At 41.2% G+C, this 22,471-nt stretch overlaps 1 protein-coding gene across 16 annotated transcripts in view; it reads right to left on the bottom strand.

The window, feature by feature from the left end:
• Nucleotides 1-22,471, bottom strand: part of LOC122540403 (protein polyglycylase TTLL10-like) — a 330,185-nt gene that overhangs the window by 130,728 nt on the left and 176,986 nt on the right. For 9 of the 16 annotated variants that reach the window (XR_006309280.1, XM_043676098.1, XM_043676100.1 and 6 more), the window contains exons 2-3: nt 15,712-15,977; nt 3,235-3,422 (exon numbers count right to left, since the gene is read on the bottom strand). The exons of 1 other annotated variant lie outside the window; for it this stretch is intronic. The gene's annotated coding sequence lies outside the window, so the exon portion shown is untranslated. Of the gene's footprint in view, nt 1-3,234; nt 3,423-15,711; nt 15,978-20,367; nt 20,772-21,619; nt 21,668-22,471 lie in introns of those variants that run through there. 6 more of the 16 variants (XM_043676103.1, XM_043676102.1, XM_043676101.1 and 3 more) reach the window with 4 other exon arrangements.

Genomic DNA, 22,471 nt, shown 5'->3' on the forward strand with positions numbered 1-22,471 from the left:
TTCTGACTGAAACAGACGTCATCAGAACACATTGCACAAACTGTCCTTAATTTCCTCGTTTGTGAATATTCGGCTTATCGAGATGGAGAAGCAATGGCTATTGGGTGATGGAGAATTTTGCATTAAGCACTCCTATATCACATAGAATAGTGGTCAGATACACAGTAAATCTTCCTCATTCATTCTCCAACAATATACCCTTATTTCCAACCCCTTCTAATCATCTATGCACCAATGTGATGTTTTTATTTCCCAATCCTACTGATTTCCTCAGTGAGATTGCCCTATCAGGATGGGGTTATGCTGTGGGTCAATGCCCAATCAGAACTGGTCTGAAATTGACCAAGGAGGAGAAAGTGAGGACTGCAGATGCTGGAGATCAGAGTCAAAGAGTGTGATGCTGGAAAAGCACAGCATGTCAGGCAGCATCCGAGAAGCAGGAGAATTGACGTTTTGGGCATAAACCCTACATCAGGAATGAGGCTTGTGGCCGAAGGGAACTGAGAGATAAATGGGAGTGGGGTGGGGCTGGGGGGAATGTGATAAATAGATGAAGGTGGGGGTGAAGGTGGTAGGTCAGAGAGGAGGGTGGGCCGGATAGGTGGGAAGGAATGCGGACAGATAGGACAGTTCATGAGGGCGGTACCAAGTTGGAAGGTTGGATCTGGGATAAGGTGGGGGGAGGGGAAATGAGGAAATTGATGAAATCCACATTGATTGCACGTGGTTAGAGGGTCCCAAAGTGGAAGATGAGGTGTCGCGTCATTATGGTTTGGTGGTAGAGGAGGCCCAGGACTTGCATGTCCTTGGTGGAGAGGGAAAGGAAGTTAAAGTGTTAGGCCATGGGGCAGTGGGGTTGTTTAGTGTGTGTGTCCCAGAGATGTTCTCTGATATGTTCTGCAAGTTGGCGTCCTGTCTCCCCAGTGTAGAGGAGACCACATCAAGAGCAAAGGACACAATAGATGATGTGTGTGAAAGTGCAGGGAAATCTCTGTTGGATGTGGAAGGGTCCTTTGGGGACGGAGGTGAGGGGGGGAGGTGTTTGTGCAGGTTTTGCACTTCTTGTGGTGGCAGGTGGAAGTGCTGGGAGTAGAGGGTGGATTGTTGGGGTGGGGGGTGAGGGCAGTGTGTACCTAACAAGGGAGTTGTGAAGGGAATGATCTCTCTTGTACGCAGATAGGGGTGGGGAGGGAAATATATCCCTGGTGGTGGAGTCTGTTTGTAGGTAGCGGAAATGGCGGAGGATGATGCAATGTTTCTGGACGTTAGTGGGGTGGAAGGTGAGGACCAAATGGGTTCTGTCCTTGTTGTGATTGGAGGAGTGGGGTTCAAGGGCGGAGGTACAGGAAGTGGAGGAGGGCATTGTCAACTACATGGCCGGGAAAATTGCGGTCTTGGAAAAAGGAGGCCATCTGCGGTGTTCTATGGTGGAATTGGTCCTCCTGGCAGTAGATGTGGGGAAGGCAGAGAAATTGGGAAGAATGGATAGTGTTTTTACTGGAGGCAGGGTGGGAGAAGGTTTTATCACTGAAACTAATGCTAAGTCTACTCGACATGTTATCTCCGCCCCTGTAGTTGCCTCTGCCACACCCACTACCGCCCCAACTGAGGTCACTCAACGGAACACCGCCAATGACATCGCCTACGTCACATGTTCCATGACTTCCGCCCAAGTCAATTTTACACTGTTCCTTTCTGTCTGAAAGAAATGAGATTTTTGTATGCAGTTTCCCAGGTAATCGCATACTCTGGCAGCATATTGTCAGCCCAACTCACCCAAAAGAGTGAAAAATAAGTCCATATTGGTGTGCTTTTAGAGTTGGGATTTACCGCTCAGAGCGATTGAATTCAATGTACATTGTAGAGGTGGTAAAGCTCAGGACTTGCACTCAGATATCACTGTGTCACAATCACTGCTTGCATCACAAGAGTTTGGGCCAGTATTGAGGGGTCAGCTGGCCTTTCCCTCTGTCTTTTCAAATGTGCATAAAGGCAAAGTCTTAACATGTCACATTGAAGCAAACGTGAGACACCACAAAGTACCATTGTATTGACTGGAAACTCAGTACTCCCAGCATTATTTAGATCCCCATTTCAGATATATCATAATTAAAGTGATGAGTGATGATCATCTATATCTTCATCAGAAAAGAGAAAAGGAGGAGATAAGAGGGAGAATTAATCTGGGACCGCATGGCTGGTTTCACAATGATATTAAGAAAGAGATGGGGCAGGTTTCTCACTATGGAGGTGGGAACTGAGACGGGCAAGCCCTAAATTGTCAGACTGAAAAGGCCATTTTAACTTCAGAGTTTGAAAAAACTAGAGAGGGACCATCTATATTTTCGGATGCCCTTTCCTTCATTTACCCCTCATGGTGGCATCCTATTGTTGGTTTCTAGCTGAAAGGTCTCTGACTGACCCTCCACTTTCAAAAGCCCACCAACCATTCTAAATGAGACAGAAAAACTAGCTCCTGGTCCTTAACTGTTGCTCTGGGGAGACTCACAAAGAGTGAATGTTTTCAATGGAGCATTTAATGGCAGAATTCCAAAGTCAGTAGGGAAAACTCAGCTCTGCCAATCAGAATCATTACATCACTGCTGACCTGTTTCTCCCTAATCCTCGGTGTATTTGTATATGAGAGAGTCTGGAAGATTACTTGATTATTTTGGCTGCATCTTCTATTTATTTTCAACTAGATTCAATAAGGCAATTCTTGTGGATGCTCTGTATAAGTTCATAAGATGTAGGAGCAGAATTAGGCCATTTGGCCCATCGAGTCTGCTCCGCCACTCAATCATGGCTGATACGCTCCTCACCTCCATTTTCCTCCCCTCAACCCATTACCAATTAAAAATCTGTCTAACTCCTCCTTAAATTTATTCACTGTCCCTGCATCCACCGTACTTTGGGGTCATCAATTCCACAGATTCACAATACTTTGGGAGAAGTAGTTTGTCTCAACTCTGTTTAAATTTGCTACCCTTTATCCTAAGACTATGAGCTGTCGTTCTAGAATGCCCCACAAGAGGAAGCATCTGCTCCACATCTATTTTATCCATACCTTTTATCATCTTGAATACCTTAATTTGATTTCCCTTCATTCTTCTAAATCCCAGAGAGCATAGGACTAAACTATTCAATCCCTCTTCATAAGACAAACCCCTCATTTCTGGAATCAATCTAGTGAATCTATGAGATATTCCAGATCAGTAATAATCATGCATTTACCTCATACAGATCCCCTGTGGCCATATGTTGATCAATTTAAATGGTACTTCATATTCCCAGAAGAGCTGGAAACAAACTTGAAGGATTTGAAACACTGAACTATGCCCCTTGCCCAGTGAGCATCAAGAGTCCACTCTTCATCTCCAATCTAATCTCAACATGGACAATGTCACGGCGTTGGCGTATGGCTGTAAGCAAAAGGAAAAAAATGTTCAGTATTTTAATAAAGCAGGTAAAGAGAGTGTAATAAATGGAGCTGCAAAGCATGAAGGAATGCACACTGTGAAATGAACACTGATTTTTTTCTTGTGGCTTTTATGTTACTATTAATGGAACTACAGGGGAACCTCGATTGTCCGAATACCAATTAACTGAAAATTGGATTATCCGAAGGAAATCTCGAGGTCCCAATAGATACATTACATCAAAGATGTGTTTCCAACAGTGATCACATCTTTTGTTTACAGTGATTAAACAGGCACCGTCTCCAAATGACTGACCTCCCGCCCTCTCTCTCCCCCCACAATTTCCCTGGAGTTCTACAGAGGGGTGTACCTTAACCATCACCACACCCCCACCCCAGCTTCCCAGGAATAATCTCTCCAACATTGTCCTGTGTGGGGCAAATGTGAAATTGGTCAAAGCTTTGCAGTAAAAGGTTGTGTGTGTGTGTGCTCTTTGGAGACTTACCCCACAAAGGCAGCTGTAACAGCAGTCTTGTTGTTGGTGTACAGTCCGGATGCCCCGGACTTGGCCGGTGGACCGGGTTGTGGGGGTGGGTTTGGGGACGGTGTTGGACCCGGTTGGGAGGCAGTGCTAGACATGGATGGGGGGAGGGGGGTGCGGTGTTGGGGGTGGGGTGTTGCGTGCTGTGTGCTGCTGCTTGTCTCCTGAACGGGGAGCAGTCTTTAAAAACTCTGAGCCCCAGAAGAAAGGCATATAATCGATTTTCTGGATAATCGATTATCCGAACGAAATAGTGCCCTCCCGTCTCGTTCGGATAATTGAGTTTCCACTGTACATAGAATGTACAGCGCAGAAACAGACTAGTCAGCTCAGGTATTCCATTCCATTCCAAGGTTTATGCTCCAACAGTCTTCTCCCACCTTATTTTGTCTAACTCCATCACAACCTTTTATTCCTTTCTCCTTTATATGCTGAGCTAGCCTCTGTGTAAAGGCTTTAACTACTTCTTGTGGTAGTGGGTTCTACATTCTAACCATAAGGGTAGAGATGCTTTATTGATAAACAAATAATAAAAATAAATTAAAAATAACACATTACACTGTACTGAAAGGGTCTTTTGATGTACAGATGGGCGCAAAAATTATTAGCTGTTCCTTCTCTTATCCTTGAAATAGTTTCTTTCGTGACTGAAAGATCCCATCACAATACATCCCTTGAAAATAATGACCTAATACAGTGTGGTAATTGTAATAATGAATCTTTGAGGTCTACTTTTAATGCAGATCACACAATTATCAATACAGCATCTTGCCCTTCCAAAAGTCATCTTCCAAAGGATAACTTTCCACAATAAATTTCAATTAAGCAGTTCTACCGAATCTCACATCAGTCTTGAAATTTTGCTCTTAAGTAAGAGGAAAAGGGAAATAAAAGAAATTACTGACTCACTAAGAGGTCTCTAGCAGAAGTCCTGCTGAGCCAAACGTATGTGTAGCCATGCAGGAAAGACTGCAGCAATCTGTATGTCCTGCTGCACACACCCTAAATCTAGCAACACAACGTAAAGGAACCATGAATTAAAATACAGAGGCTGTGCACAACAAAGGACATTTACAGGGATGACTAGCTCTTGATACAAGATATTTGTGTCCTCAATGTAAACAGATAATGTGGCAGGGTCTCTGATAGGACTGTTGTGCATAGGAGATTACTGAGAAGGTTTCCCTCTATAGCACACAGTTTCCCCGATTGTGATAAGTTTAACAAAAGAAAAGCTCTGTCTTTCCTGGCATCGATTCAACAATCTAACCTAATTATTGTTGAAGAAACAAAATAGCAATTTCAATTTCAATTTCATTCATGTGGGCAACTCTTAAAGGTGCAGGAAACTAGCAACTTTGTAAATTCCCTCATAGCATGGGGTGGCCAGCATTTATTGCCCATCCCTAGTTGTCCTTGAGAAGGTGGTCGTGAGATACCTTCTTTAACAGCTGCAGTCCATAAGCTGCACGTGGACCCAAAATGCCATTAGGGAAGGAATTCCATGATTTTGCCCCAGCGACATGGAAGGAATGGCAATATATTTCCAGATCAGGATGGTGAGTTGCTTGCAGAGTATTGTTCACAAGTGTCTGCTTCCCTTATCCTTCTAGGTGGAAGTGGTTGTTGGTTTGGAAGCTGCTGTCTAAGGCGAATTTCTGAAGTGCATCTTGTAGATTGTACACATTGATGTGACTGAGAATCAGTGATGGAGGCGATGGGTGTTTAAGGATGTGGTGCTAATCAAGAGGCTGGACCAGCTGAAGTTTATGGAGGAAATGGAATAGGAAACTGACCGGCAGCTCATTGAAACAGTCAAATCTGAATGTCACAATATGGTGGGTGAATGTTTCAGCAACAAGTGCCTCGAAGTAGGATTAAAACTGACTGCTACAGAGATAGATACAACAGTTTATTTTATATGATCGAGCACTTACATATTAGAAATTCATATCAGATGCCAAAGTTGCATGCAGCTTGGTTCAATCCAATGATGATCTCTGAGGTAACTAATATTCTGGGTAGATGAGCAGGATGGTTTTCCTCTCCTTAATGTTGAAACAGAGGAATATCGATGCTCACCCAAGACAGGTGACCTGACAACAGTGGCAAAGTCAAGGGGGATGGTGGAGAGGTAGAACTGAGTGCCACCAGAAGATTGCACCACTCCTTCACAATGTCAATGAGACAGAGCATGCAGCTGAGGTTGAGTGACAAAGAGAAATCCTATGGAAGACTCTAAAGTATTTGTGGTGGGGCAAAAGAAGAAACCTTGCTGGAATTGTTATAACCCAAAAGTTAAAAGATGGCTTATATATGACTAAAGTAGTACAATAGACTCTAGCCAGGGTTCCGAGTGTAAATATACAAATCGAAATTCATACTTTTTCTGTTCTTAAATGAGTTACCGAGAATTAAGATCAACAGTGAAGTAAGGTTTTTCACTGTAGGAAAGATGGAAGGATGTGTGGTTGAGTTATCTATGGAGGTTTTTTACACAAATGTCTTAGTGGTTTGGTAATGAGTAACAAAAGGCTGAGAATTGGTTGCTTGATAGTTGGTGGGAATCGCAGCTGATCAATAGTTAATTTTACAATTGCGATGATGATAATTAAATTGTTTTGGAAATTTAAAAATGCAAAAAGCTTTAGATATAATCAAAGCAACCAATGTGGTGTATACAATAATGATAGATCACAGAATTGACAATACTTTTGGATTTGAAGTAGGTTCCTGAAATGAACACTAGATCCCCAGGTTCCATCTCTTCTTGAGTTATTGTGATGGGAAGGGTGGCATAATAGGTAAGCCTGATTTCTTGGTCAAAAGATGAGACCACAACTCTTCTCACTAGATCATAGCAATCCAGAAACAAAGAAGATTTGCACCTGGAGGTGACAAACAAAACTGAAGCAATAAGTGGGTGTAGATTCTCAACACTTCAATAGCTGTTTGCAAATCAATTACCCCTTTATTTATTTAACCACACGGAATGTATTATCAACAACATGCCAAAAAGAATCCTGCAAACTATCATTTAAGTAAAAATAGCATACAATTAGGTTCTGCACATTTAAAATGACAAAGATCCCAAATTTGATCTTGGATTGGTGCTAGGCTCCTCATTTCAAGGCCAGTGCTGAAATGCTAAATTTTGGCGTCAACAACCCTTGACAGCACATTTTTGCATTCTTATTCCTGGCAGTGTTTTTTCTCTCTCAATATTGCTCTGAAGTGATGGACTAAATCACAGAAGCACAGAATTGTTACAGCATAGCAGGAGGCCATTTGGCCCAGCGTGCCTGCGCACCATTACCTAATGCCTTTTTTCTTGCTTTTTCCTTATTCTCTTGCACAGTATTTTTATCCAAATAATCATCCAATGTTCCCTTGAATGCTTTAGTTGAACCTGAAGTTTCTTATTCCTGGAGCTATTTCTGTAAATTGCTTCTGCACCCTCTCCATCCATTCACATATTTCCTATAATGTGACATCTGCAACTGTCCACCATTCTCCAGCTGAGGCCTAACAAAATTCTTATACAAATTCAACATCACATCCTTGTTCTTATACACTATGCTCTGTTAATAAAGCTGAGTACACTGTTTGCTTCATTAACTTCCTTCACCATCTGTCATGTCACCTTCAATGATCTGTGCACTTATACAACCAGGTCCCTCTACTCTTGCGCTTCTTTTAGAATATATCCCCTATTTGATATTGTCTTTCAAAATTCTTCCAACTAAACCTCATCAGCCATCTGTCCACCCACTCCACCATCTTGTCACTGTCCTTTGAAACTCGAAAAGAGTGGCGCTGGAAAAGCATAGCAGGTCAGGCAGCATCCGAGCAGCAGCAGAGTCGATGTTTTGGGCATGAGCCCTTTATTCCTTATGCCTGAAACGTCAACTCTCCTGCTCCTCAGATGCTGCCTGACCTGCAGTGCTTTTCCAATGCTACACTTTTCGACTCTGACTCTCCAGCATCTGCAGTCCTCACCTTCCCCCATTGTCCTTTTGGAGTACAACCCTGTCCTCCTCACAGTTTACAAATCTTCCAAGTTTCCTGTCACCTGCAAACTGTGAAATTGTCCCCTGCACAATAAGATTCAGAACACTAATGTATATCAGGAAAGGCAAGAGTCCCAACCAACCCCTAGGAACTCCACTACAAACCTTGATCCAGTCCAAAAAAGATCTGTTGGCTGTTTTCTATCACAGCCAATTTTTTTATTCACATAGTTACTGTCCCTTTTATATCTGACCGATAACTTTGCTCACAAGTGTGTTGTGTCACACTGTATCAAACACCTTCTGGAAATTCATGTCCATCACATCAACAGCATTTCCCCATTGAGCCTTTCTGTTATGTTTTCAGAAAATGCCAACAAGTTGGCTAAACGTGATTTCTCCTTTAGAAATCCAGACTGGCTCTTCCCAATCAACCCACATATTTCCATGTAACTACTAAGTTTATCCCAAATAACTGTTTCTTAAAGCTTCCCCACTACTAAAATTAAACTGACTGGGCTGTTATTACTGGGATTGTACTTCCAATCCTTTTTGAACAGGGCTGTAATGTTTGCAATTCTGCAGCCTTTTGCCACTACTCCTGAATTCAGGAAAGACTGAACCATGTAAGCAATTTCTAAGCAATTTCTTCAAAGTTCTTGCATGCACCTGACCTGATCCTGTGCCTTGTTAACTTCAAGTACCTGCAATCTATCCAAGATTTTTCACTTTAATTTTGAACCCTTCTGGAGAGAGTTTTCTCCTTTGTCACCATGGACTGGGCAGCATCCTCTTTCGTAAAGACAGATGCAAAGTATTCATTTAATACCTCAGGTAGGTGCCTCTGCCCCATGTGTAAATCCTTTTTTAGTCTCTAATCAGCCCTGCTACTTCTTTAATCACTGTGTTTAACTATTTATATACCTATAGCAGACTTTAGGATTTCCCTTAATGTTAGCTGCTAGTCGTTTCTCATTCCTCTTTGCTTTTGTTATTTGCTTTTTCACCTCCTCTCTAAGCCTTCAATATTTCTCTCAATTGTATTTTCTGCCTTATGCCTGTCATAGATACAGAAAAACTTCAGTTACTGGAATTCAAAATATACAGGCAGGGTCTGAAGAAAGGTTACACCCGAAATGTTGACTTCTCCACCTCCTGATGCAGCCGGGCCTGCTGTGTTCTCCCAGCCTCCTACCTGGGAGGCACAATTTTTCTTTCCAATATTAATTTCTACCTCCTTTGTCATCCAGAGAAATCTGAATTTGCTTTTCCTACCTTCCCCAATTGAGGCAATACCTCGATTGTATCCAAATCAATTGCTCTTTGAAGGTTAGCTCATTATTCTGACTGTTTTTCACCCAAACCTCCTGATCCAATCAATCCTGCCCAGCTTGGCTCTTGTCCCATTTAAGTCAACTCTTCGTCAATTGATTTTTCTTATTCTGAACTGTTGCATATCATTCTCCACCACTACCCTCCACATTATGATTCAATGATTACTGTTGTCTAAATGTTCCCCTTGTGACAATTGATCCACTTGTGATATCTTATTTACAAGGACCAAGATCCAACAATGCAACCTTTCTTATTGAATTGGACAGACACTGCTTAAGGAAACTCTTCTGAACGCAATCCAGGAACACTTGCCCTTTTCTGCCCCTTACACTACAGTATCCCAGTCTGCATTTGGTTAATTAAAATCCCCATTACAGCTACAGTCTAATGCTGGCATTCTTCTGCAATTTGCCTGCAGATTTGTTCCTTTAAATCCTTTCCACCAGTTGGTGGTCTATAGACTACATCAATTATACCCTTTTTATCCTTTAGTTCTAGCCAAATTGACTTTGTCCTCAAATTCTCTGAGACATCCTCTCTCTCAAACATTGCAATGATCTCCATAACGAGTACTCCTAACCATCCTCCTTCCCTTCCTTTTCTATCTTTGTTGAATAAATTATATCCAGAATGTTTAACACCCAGACTTGCCCCTCCTTGAGCCAGATCTCTGTTATCCCAATAACATCACATTTCCACATGGCAATCCACGTCTGTAACTCCTCAACCTCATTCGCTATATTCTGTGCATTTACATATATACATGTTAACTCTGTTTTGGAATTCATTTTGTTCTCCCTTAGTCTGACTTCACCTATTAACATGCTTTTCTCTATGCGAAAGCCAGCTCTATCCCCAAGTATTTTGTGAATCCTGGTGTTCCTCTCTACGATTCTTTCTTGGTTCCCACACCTCACCAAATTAATCCACGATTCCTCTGATGCTTTACATCGGTTTCAAAATTTCCATTTTGCAGGCTCCAGCTGCCTCCTCTTTCCACATCCATCCCCCATCAGGATGGTCTCAGGGCCCTATACTTCTTCCTGGATGAGAAGCCTGAAACATAGCAATGAGCACCACCCTCCTCTGCCTGGCCAAGCTCATCCTCAAAAGCTTCTCTTTTAACTCCTCTTACTTTCTTCAGGTCAGAGGAGTGACCATGGGTACCCGCACGGGCCCCAGTTATATCTGTCTCTTTGTGGGATACATCGAACATGTCTTGTTCCAGTCCTATTCCGCCCCCACCTACAACTCTTTCTCTGGTATATCTATGATGTCATCGGTACTCCTTCCCCCTCTCGTCCAGAATTGGAAAACTTTATCAATTTCGCTTCCAATTTTCACCCTCCTCTCATCTTCACCTGGTCCTTCTCTGATTCCTCTCTCCCCTTCCTTGACAGCTTTGTTCCATTTCCGGGGATTGGCTGTCCGCCAATATCCACTACAAACCTGATTCCCACTGATTCTCAAACCTGATTCTCATACCCTACTTCCTGGACAGAGCTGAAAATGTGTTGCTGGAAAAGCGCAGCAGGTCAGGCAGCATCCAGGGAACAGGAGAATCGACGTTTCGGGCATAAGCCCTTCTTCCTAGACAGATTCTATTCTATTCTTCCAGTTCCTCTGTCTCTGTTGCACCTGTTCTGATTATGCCAACTTCAACAATGGGGTCTCCAAAATGTCGACCTTCTTCCTCAACTGATGATTCCCCAGCACTGTAGTTGACAGGGCCTTCTGCCAGGTTCGACCCATCTCCTGCACTTCTGCCATCACCCACTCTCTTCTGTCCCACAACAGCGATAGAGTCCCATTAGCATCCACATCCAGAGGATCATTAGCAGTCACCTCCAGCAGAATTCCACCACCAGACACATATCCCCCTCTCATCCTTCCGCAAAGATCGTTCCCTCCAAGACACCTTGGTCCACTCTTCCATCGCTCTCAACATACCCCTCCACAGCTCCATGGCACATTCCCCTGCAACCGCAAAAGTGTAACACCTGCCAGTTTACTTCAGTATAATACTGAATGCACTGCCAGGAAAGAGAATGCAAAAATAGCTCCATTGAAGATTAGCAAGGGAGCCTTACAGAATCCTAGTCAACAGTCTCCCCTCAGCAAGCCACCTAAAATATAATATGTGGATGTTCATTTACATGAACATATAAATGGGGAAAAGCATGGCTCTTCAAGACTACTCTGCCATTCGAAAACATCGTATGGCTCTAGGCCAAGTACTGGAAAAATATATTATAGTAGCTGGATGTTTAGCGTCCCATGTGAGCATGATGAGCTGAAGAGCTCTTTTCTGTGCTGTAAAAACTCTATGAATCCATATAGCAGATCTGATTGTAGCCTCATCTCTACTTTTCCGCCACGCAATTTATTCAAAGTGCATGGGAGTTTACTATGCGGTTACAAATTGATGAATTCAGTTCAAATCTATTGACGCTTAATGCTCCAAAATAGTCTGAAGCTATAACAAAGAGATAGATTAATACCAGTCTGTTTATCCTTTCTTCCTTGAGTAACATATTCACAAGAAAGTTGAGCACAACTTGATGAATTAAGACACTTTTTCACAAACTCAGTAAAGTAACAAAGATATTTTTGCTTTATTCTTTCATGGGATGTGGAAACTGCTGACTGGTCATAGAGATGCGCAGCATGGAAACAGACCATTCTGTCCAACTTGTCCATGCTGACCAGATATCCCAACCCAATCTAGTCCCATTTGACAGCACTTGGCCCATATCCTCTCAACCCTTCCTATTCATATACCCATCCAGATGCTTTTTGAATATTGTAATCGTCTGCACCATTTCCTCTGGCAGCTCATTCCATACACACACCATCCTTTGCATGAAAACATTACCCCTTAGATCCCTTTAAAATTTTTCCCCTCCCACCCTAAACCTATGCCCTCTAGTTCTGGACTCCCCAACCCCAGGAAAAGACTTTGTCTATTTACCCATGCCCTTCATGATTTTATAAACCTCTATAAGGTCACCCCTCAGCCTCTGACACTCCAGGGAAAACAGCCCTAGCCTATTCAACCTCTCCCTATAGCTCAAACCCTCTAACCCTGGCAACATCCTTGTAAGTCTTTTCTGAACCATTTCAAGCTTCACAACATCTTTCCGATAGGAAGGAGACCAGAATTGCACACAATCTTGCAAAATTATCCTAACCAATGTTCTATACATCTGCAACATGTTGTCCCAGCTCCTACACTCAATGCTCTGACCAATAAAGGAAAGCACACCAAATGCCTTCTACACTATCCTATCTACTTGCGACTCCACTTTCAAGGAATTATGAACGTGCACTCCAAGGTTTCACTGTTCAGCAACAGTCCCCAGGACTCCATCCGCGATTCCTCAGTCCATTGCCCATTTGTACTCTGAGGTAACCTTCTTTGCTGTCCACTACACCTCCAGTTTTGTTGTCATCTGAAAACATACTAACTATACCTCCCATGTTCACACTCAAATCGTTTATATAAATGACGAAAGGCAGTGGACCCAGCACTGATCCTTGTGGCACGCCACGTCTCCAGTCTGAAAAACAACCCCTCACCACCACCCTCTGTTTTCTACCTTCAAGCCAGTTTTGTATCCAAATGGCTAGTTCTCCCTGTATTCCATGAGATCTAACCTTGTTAACCAGTTTTCCATGGGGAACCTTATCCGATTGTTTACTGACCACATTTATTGCCATCTCCAGTTGCCCTGCAGAAGGTGGTAATGAGCTACTGTGGTTGTCCATTTCATATAGGTAGGCATACAATGCTGGTGGGGAGGAGGTTCCAGAAGTTTGACCCAGTGACACTGCAGAGTTGGTGACATATTTCCAAGTCAGGATGATGAGTGGCTTGCAGGGGAACTTATAGATGGTGGTGGTGTCTCCATGTATCTGCTGCCCTTATCCTTCTAAATGATACCAATAATGGATTTAGAAGATGCTGTCCAATTTTTGCAGTGCATCTTGTAGATGGCACATATTGCTACTATGGAACATCATTGATGGATGTTTGTGGATATGACGTACCAAGCAGGCTGTTTTGTCCTGCATGGTGCCAAGACTTTTGTGTATTGTTAGAGTTGCACTCATCCAAACAAATGTGACTTGTAGACAGCGGACAGGCTTTGTGGGATTTAGGAGGTGAGTTATTCGCTGCTGGATGCATAGTTTCTAGCCTGCTCTTGTAGCTACTCTATTTATATAGCTGGTCCAGTTCAATTTTTGGTGAATAGCAACCCCCAGGATGATGACAGTCAAGGAACACCATTGAATGTCAAGAGGCAATGATTACATTCTCTCTTGTTGGAGATGATCATTGCCTGGGCATTGTATTGAGCAAAATGTCACGTGTCAGCCCAACCCTGGATATTAGATTAGATTACATTACAGTGTGGAAACAGGCCCTTCGGCCCAACAAGTCCACACCGACCCGCCAAAGCGCAACCCATCCATACCCCTACATTTACCCCTTACCTAACACTACGGGCAATTTAGCATGGGCAATTCACCAGACCTGCACATCTTTGGACTGTGGGAGGAAACCGGAGCACCCGGAGGAAACCCACGCAGACACGGGGAGAACGTGCAAACTCCACACAGTCAGTCCCCTGAGGCGGGAATTGAAATGTCCAGGTCTTGCTGCATTTGAACATGGACTACTCCAGTACCTGAAGAGTCATGAATGATACTGATCATTATGCAATCATTGGCAAACATTCCCATTTCTGACCTTATGGTGAAGGCAAGGTGATTGATAGAGCAGCCGAAAACGGTTAGGCCTTGGACAGTACCCTGAAGAACTCTTGCAGCGATGTCCTGGGGCTGGGATTACTGACCTCTAACATCCACAAGTATCTTCCTTTCTGTAGCTATAACGGCAACCAGCGAGGAGTTTTTCCACCTGATTCCCATTGAGTCATATTTTCTCTTTATTGACAAACTTGGTCAAATGCAGTCTTGATGTCAAGATCAGTCGCTCTCACTTCAACTCGGGAATTCAGCTCTTGTCTACAATCTATTTGTTGGGAACCAAAAATTTCTAGACACCTACGTTAGGCTTCTAGAAATGTGGCACAGATTAATTTGTAATTATGTAACTCTCAAACACTGAATGAGCATGTTTCAGAAAATACCAGCAGAATGCTTCCTCATCTTTCATTCAGCATTAGGTTTAATGCTTCATCTAGGTTAAAAGTCCCGTGCAATACCGAGGAAGAACCTGCATCATTGGATGTGTCACCTTCTGAAGAGATGTTAGACAGTAGCTCTGGAATGCCCTGTCTGGTCTGATTGATTTAAAAGATCCCATGGCACTATTCTGAATAAGAGGAAGAGCGTTCTATCTACTGTTCTGTCCAACATTTATCCCTCAATCAACATCACTGAAAAGAATAATCTAATTTGTCTCATTGCTGTTATGGAATAATTTACCTGCCATGACAATAGTTGTTTGCCTACAGTGATGGCACATCTAACCTACTTAATTAGATTAGATTAGATTAGATTACCTGCAGTGTGGAAACAGGCCCTTCAGCCCAACAAGTCCCCACCGATCCTCTGAAGAGCAACCCACCCAGACCCATTCCCCTACATTTACCCCTGACTAATGCACCTAACACTACGGGCAATTTATCATGGATCAAGAGAACCGCAAATATGTAACTTTACATTCTTACATAGGATCAGAAATGCGTTAGCACCCTCTCCAGATTTTTACTGATAGCGGTTAAATATTTGGGTGTTTTAAAGCCATGCATTTTCTGGGGCTCTCTCTTCGCTGAGTTGTATTTAAGTTGAGTTGAGGTTAATCAACATTTCAAACTTGTCACGATACACCTCTGGAGCAGGTGGAACTTGCACCCAGAGCTACTGAGCTATAGGTAGGAACACTACCAGTGTGCCACAAGTTGCCTTCACAGTGTCAAAAATAACCCTATACAGACCTCCAATTTTCCTTCTTTATTAAGCAATGTAAAGAAAAACTTTAATGCAGGCATACAAAGGGCCACAGGGTGTTTCTTCATCATTTCTAATGACTCATTTAATGATCATTGTTCAAAATTTACAGAGATTTCCATAAGATTTTCTTTCACCCAATCCAAAATGGTATGTGAGGAAACCTTTCAGAAACCACCACACCCCCAGTCAAACTGGGAATATAAATCATTATTTTTGACACCTAATTTTAACCTATTTAACTATGAGTACATTTCCAGCTAAATGAAGTTTCTGTGGAGTTTCTATGCATTTGAAACAGAAATATATGCAGCCATAATGGAAGTAATGCTTAATCAAAGTCAAAAAATTACTAGCAAACATTAAAAATCTTCTCTTCCATATTATTCTAAAATTTGGCATGCAAGACACATCTGCTTACACATACATTGGAGAAATCGACTCATCCACGAGAAGAACGTGGAAATATATGTGAAAGAGTATACAATAAACAGCAACAGTGGACTCCAGCTTTTCTGCCGAAACACCAATAAATGTGCTCACTTCCTTGTTCACGGTACTTCTTGTGAATGGCACATCAATGTAATTCTTTGCTCTTTTTCAGAAATTTCAGGCGTAGCTGCCACGTATAATCGGTTCCTTTACCTGTCTGCACATGTTTAATTGTATCCTTTTCAGATTCCATAGTTCCTCCTGCAATCAGGAAAAGGAAAATTATTAGCCCTATTCAATAAGTCCGAACCGTGGATGTCTTTTAATTGAGCTCTGTTCTGCAGGTTATGATAACAATAAATGTTCCTAATTAATTGAACTGCTGAAATATTTTGTACTTGTTAAGCACGTTTCAGATGTGACATTTAACATTATAATGCTGAGTGAAAGAGAGGACAAATACAGGGCAAATAAATCATGTAACAACTTACATTTATGTCACACTTTTAACTCAATAAAGCATCATAAAGTGCTTCTTAGAACTATTGCAATCAAAATATGACATCAACCCACGCTGATGACAAAAAAACTTACTCAAAGTAGTTTTTACGAGTGTCTTAAAGGAGAAAATACAGCTTTAGAGGCAGAGAGGTGTCAAAAGGAAATTCCAGAGATTATGGCTTTTGCAACTGCAGGCTATCAATAATGAGGCAAATAAAACCAAAGCCATTCAAAAGACAGAATTAGATGAACAAAGATATCTCTAGAGGCTTGGAGGAGCCAGAGCTGAATAAAGACAGGGAACAGTAAGGCATTGGAGGGATTTGAAAAAAGGACAAGAGAATTAAAACCAAAATGTTGCTCAATCAGGAGCCAGTGTAAATTAACAGGCACTGGGCTGTGAGGGGAATGGTCTCAACTTTAGGGAGATGGAATGTGGTAGACCAGACAGACGTACATTGGAATAGGTAAGTCTAGGGATAAGAAGGGATAAAAGAAAGATGTGAAACACAATTGCAGCTACAGGGTTTTACATTTTGCTATTGTATGGTTATTTTATAAAAATGACCTTGATGTAATCTTAATGTTTTTTTCTCTCTGGTTAGGATTGGTTTAGTCATCACAGTACCCGACAGCATCCACAGTCAGGCTTGCCAGTTATTCCAGCTCAATGTGTTAACAATAGTGTACTGAAGAGGAGGCATTAAAATCATTTTTAGCTACACAGGGATAACTTGATAGGGCTTCACAAATTTAGTTTGTCAAATCCAAAGTGTTCCTTCAGAGTCAGCTCATCTTTCAAAAATAAAACCTGAGGACTACATTGCTGAACTGGTCCTGCACAGAAATGACAGGTTTCAGTTTCCATGTAACCAGCCCTGCCCTACTCCAGAGTTATTAAACTTTATTTATGAAAGATATGCAGCCTGTATCCAAGCGCATTGTGGTAAAGAAAACAGGTTTGCTCAATTCAATGGGTTTGGAGTGAGTTTCTGTTTTTGCATGCAATTTAGTTTAGCAATAGTCTAATTTTGACAAATGCAAATATCATCAAGTTTCCACATGAATACACAACTCTCATGAGATTTAATACTATTTTAGTCAGTTTAGTACTATGAATGATAACATTGGAACTCAGCAGCAAAACATGAGTCATGCAACAACTCATTCTGCCGAGGATATTCCAACTATGAGCGAACGTTTGTACATCATAACATTCCAAAGTGTCTCACTTGGAAAAGAAAATGTGGTTCTGACTTATATGAAGATATAGTAGATAAGGTAACCAAAGCATAGCCAAAAAAATACATTTTAAGGAACATTTTAGGCAGAGAGGCAGAGTGATATAGGGAGGGAATTTCAAACCTTATGACCTAAGCAGCTGAAGACAGAGCTGCTATAATTGTTCAGTGATAGAAATCACAGATAAACAAGAGGCCAAAAATGGTGGAGCTCAGACACTTCACAAAGTTGTCAGGCTGGAGAACCTTACAGACATGTGGAGGGATGAGGTCTGGGGATATTTGAAAATAAGGATAATCATTTTAAGATCCAGGCATTACCTTCATAGATCACAGACAGGAGTGATGTGTGAGCTCGTGGGCAATGATAAATGGGTGAAGCAGGATACAGGCAGTAAAGTTTTATTTGAGTTCAAGTTTACAGAGAATGAGACATAGATCAGTACAGTGCTGAAGTATATGAATATGAAGGTAACAAAGGCCTGGGTAAGGAATATGCAGGCTTTTTCCAAGCATAATACTCAAACTTCCAAAAGGTACTTGCCTTTTTATTCATCTTAAGTTTCTATGAGTGCACTTGGGTGAAACTGAACAAGTAATCTGGAATTCACTTGGAATTCAGCTCCCAGAAGGATATAGTGACGCTAAGTGTTTTATGATCCCTTTGATCTTCCCTCCCTAGTCAGCAGTTATCTACACACCTACCAAAGGTTTGCTGCATTAGGGGGCCAAGTATGAAGTACTGAGTGCATGCACCTGCCCATCCACTCTATGGTGCACTATCCTACAAAATACAGTATGGAATTCTAATGCATTGAACTGAGGGTTAAAAGGATTTCCATGTATTTGCTTTGAGGGCCATCTTTAAGAGCACAACACTGCAACAAGATCCTTGTTTATACTCCACAACACAACTTGTCAACATGAGGGCACAACTGCAACAGCCAAAGTTTTCACACATGTGGGTGGGCTTACAAGGGGTTTATAGCCCAGCAGCATCTCACAGGACTATTAAAAACCTTTCTACAACAGTCAATGACCTTCCAGGCCACACACAGTTAGAATGTAGAAATATATTCAGCAATATTTTAAGGAAAAGCAGAGCTTAGATCAAACAAAATTGGAACTTAGCTGATATGCACAAACAATTGTGATCTATCTTGTAAAGTAAAAGAATGAATATTTGACTTCTGGCTGTATTCTTGTTGCAGTTATTTCATTGTCTTTCATTTTACTGCCTAAAAAAAATGCTATGTTTATTCTGAGGGCGATATTCTGCTGTGGAGCTATTCTCACGCAACTAGCTAAAGTAGATTTTACTTCAGGGCCTGATTGAGATGGACATTCGAGCTAATTCTGGATATGGATACTAATGGAATAATACCCTATGCTTAAAATTCTAGGAGCTACCATATGTACATGATAATCTTTCAAAGTGGAAAAAAACAGATATCATGGATTCCTATTCCTCCTTGTCAGTCATGAAATATCAGAGTGCAGAATATATCGTGCAGCCTATCATACTCTTTGGAAGAGCTGTCCAATTTAGTTCAACGTCTCAGCTTCTCCTCATCAGCTTGAGAATTAGTCTTCTTTGAGGTAGCAGGTTCCAAATCCCAACAAACTTCAATGTCTAAAATATTCTTCTCATTTCCCTTCAAGTTCTTATGCCAATTATTTTAAATCTGTGATCTCAGGATATCAACCCATTTGTCAGAAGAAACATCCACAGAAATTATTAAGAAAAGAAATAAGTTCTCATTGAAGTCTGATTGGAATAGGCAACTTTATGCTTGGTCAATGTGCAGTGTGTAAGCATAAATAAGTTAAATAACCTATCTACCAGGTTATAGTGCGCAAGGACCTCAATGTAGCACTCTACCAATTGGATTTGGCAGAGCAAGAGTACTACTAAATGGAATGCTGAGGAGGAGCCTCAGGATTTTTCCCAACTGGAAGGATAGAAAATCAGAAGTCAGGAGCAAATCTCCCAGTGGTAACATTGTTGAAAGTTTAGGGCATGGGGTCTCATCATCCATAACTGGTCTGCAGTGGTGCACGGTTTGGAAGAGACATGGACAGAACAGGACAGAAACATGCCTTGACACTTTGGCTTGTTATTCTAGTGGAAACTAGTATAAAACTCTGGTCTAATTACCTACGATGTAAACTGTTAACATCGCTGTTGGTCATAAGTGAACAATGCTGACAAGTTATTGAAAGACATCCAAAGCATTGACTCCAAAGAAGTCTTGATGCCGTCAGGGCTGATGCAGAGAAAATTGGCAAGACAGATACAGAAAGCACAAATAAAAGAAAGAAAAAGTGGAAAATACCCCTTCATATCAACAAAATGGACATAAACATTCACATGTTGCATCTTTTTATGCCCTTGAAGGACAATCTTTTCACACTTTTATTACATTAGTAAAGGTAGCAGACTGAGGTCTAAATTTTGTCTGGGAATCTTTACCCTATGAAGCAAAAAATGTGCATATAAGGGTGTACTAGCATAATGCAAAAAGAGAACAGGAAATAATAAATAAAAAAATCTTAGTGTGAGTCAATATGCAATGACAAAGAAGAATTCACAGGACATAAGACAGACAATTGATACACTACATCAAGGAGCAGCACCAGTAAACAGCAATCAAACACTGAACTATGCATAAGATGGCAAAAATTGTGACTGAAGTTTTAAAGATTCCAAACCAACAAGAAGTTAAATTAGCTTATATCAAGGTAGTTTTAAAAAGATTAATGGAATTCTTGATTAGTGTTTCTTCAGCTTCAAATTAGTTTTGAAATGCTAAGATATCTATTATTCTAATTGTGTAAAGAGTTCTTAACAAAATCGCACCCAAAATGTATAAACTATTGCTCGGAACAAGTAAAATCTTCAAACCTACTTTTGTGGGATTCAGAAGAGGTGTGAGAAAACTTTGAAGATTGGACTGTCAGATCAGTGGGTTGACATGTTCTCACTGGAGGTGGATGAACAATGGCAGCAGTTACTGTCCAGCAACAGTCTCGCCCTGCAACCCTCTGAGGTATTTGGACTTCTCCAATGCTGACCTCTTATGGATCTGATTTTCTTGAACCTACCAATGGCAACAACACCATCAACTGCCAAGGTCTGAACCTCTTGAATGCCCTCCCCAAACCTGGCTGACTCTCTCTCCATAAAGATGCAGTTTAAATCTTACTGCACTAATCCTGAAAGGTCATTACATGATTTGGTGTTAAATTCTGTTGCAAAGTTATTCATGTAAAGCATTTTGGATAAACTAAAGCTGCTATATATATGGATGCTGTTGTAATGAACATGTGCTTTCTTGCCACTATAATGGAGGTTTAGCAACCCATTAACAGATGCTGGGCAACTGTATCTCTAAAACAATGTGTTTTGATTTTGTCAAACCGAAAGATTTTTTTGTGCCAGGTGCCTAAAACTAAAATGGGTTCCATAATTGTACTAAAAGAAAACAATTTACTGAAAATCAAGATAGCAAAGGAGTGGTACTGCTCTAAGAAGTAATAGTTTTGCTTTTAACTTGGAACACATTTGTGGTGGATAATGCACGATGATTAGTGGGGGGTGGGGCAGGATAGAGTGAGAGACACATAGAGGTATGCTGATTGCTTGGAAGGTCAAGGGACTTCTGGCCCTTACTCTGTGAAGTCCATAAAGTATCCTTAAGTTTACCCAGATACTGAGCTTTGTCTCTTCAGGCTCATTTAACAATTTCTACCACGTTTTACTCTTGAATTTGGTCCTGTGCAGATCTCCAAAATCCTTTGTTCTGTTAAAATAGCACTATAGCACCAATGATATGACAAGACTCCCCAAGCTGAAGCAACCAACCTTCAAATGTTGGTTTAAGTGACAATTTCAAGTGACAGAGTGCAGAAGCTCATCAGCATACATTTGCTCATGCTACACTACCTCTGCCTGAACTTTGTGTGTGTGTGTGTGTGTGAGAATCTGTGTGCCTGTGTGTGTAAGGGGAGTCATTGTTTTAAATGAATTTTTGGGTGGCAGCGATCACTAGCTTACTCCTAAACCAAGGCCAAGACTAATTAAAATGAACACACCCAGCGTCTGGTAATGAAGGGGTTATCAATTGCTAGGTTGCTCTGTTTGTGTAGGTCTTAAGTCACCTGCTCCACCTGGATCCCATTTGGCAAGTAATATGTAGAATCTGGATCCCTCTGCGGTACATCCTCATAGCAACCAGTATACGTCAGAAATCACCTAACAAAAGAATATAACCGCAAAAACAGGAAGCTTCACAGACAACCAACCAGGACATGCCTCTCCTCATCTGTATCTTTCAAATTATGATTGTATAATTTTTTTGTAAAACAACTGGTTAAATCCTCACTGATATGGATAGCTTCAGTTTCAGCTTTGAAGCTGTCAGAAAGTTTAATTAAAATACTTTACTTTATATATAAAGCTACGCCCATGTCGTAATAACGTGCTAGTGCTTGAACTTTGAACCTGATATCAATGAGACATCTAGATTTACAGCAGTGCATTGCAAAACTTCAGCTTTGTAGTGAAAAAGGAACTTTCTTCCCTTTAAGAAAAGGCAATTAATCCAAACACACTAATAACTATCAAGCTAGCTGCAACAAAAAAAATCTCAGTGTTACTGTGCTATATTACATGTTGTCAAGCTACATACTTTATATATATCACTGTGCTTCTAATATGAGTGTCTGTCGACATTTGTCTCGTCATTTTTCAAATATTCCATTAATGAAGACATAAAAAGTTTGTAGATTATATCCCTGACATCTACATTCACAAGGCTGGAATTAGCAGAGATAACTTGGAGCAGTTACTTTGCAATGGATTTGACAAGTAATTCAGTTTTCATTCCCAATGTGCCCAGTAATAAATTTATTCTTGGAGCCAATTCTGGAAGCAGGTGATAACAGTTTATGATTCAGTTCAGAGCACACTTCCTAGGGCTCTTGTGGTACAGTAGTAGCGTCCCTATCTCT

Source organism: Chiloscyllium plagiosum, chromosome 34 (genome assembly GCF_004010195.1).
Source record: "Chiloscyllium plagiosum isolate BGI_BamShark_2017 chromosome 34, ASM401019v2, whole genome shotgun sequence".
NCBI lineage: Eukaryota > Metazoa > Chordata > Chondrichthyes > Orectolobiformes > Hemiscylliidae > Chiloscyllium > Chiloscyllium plagiosum.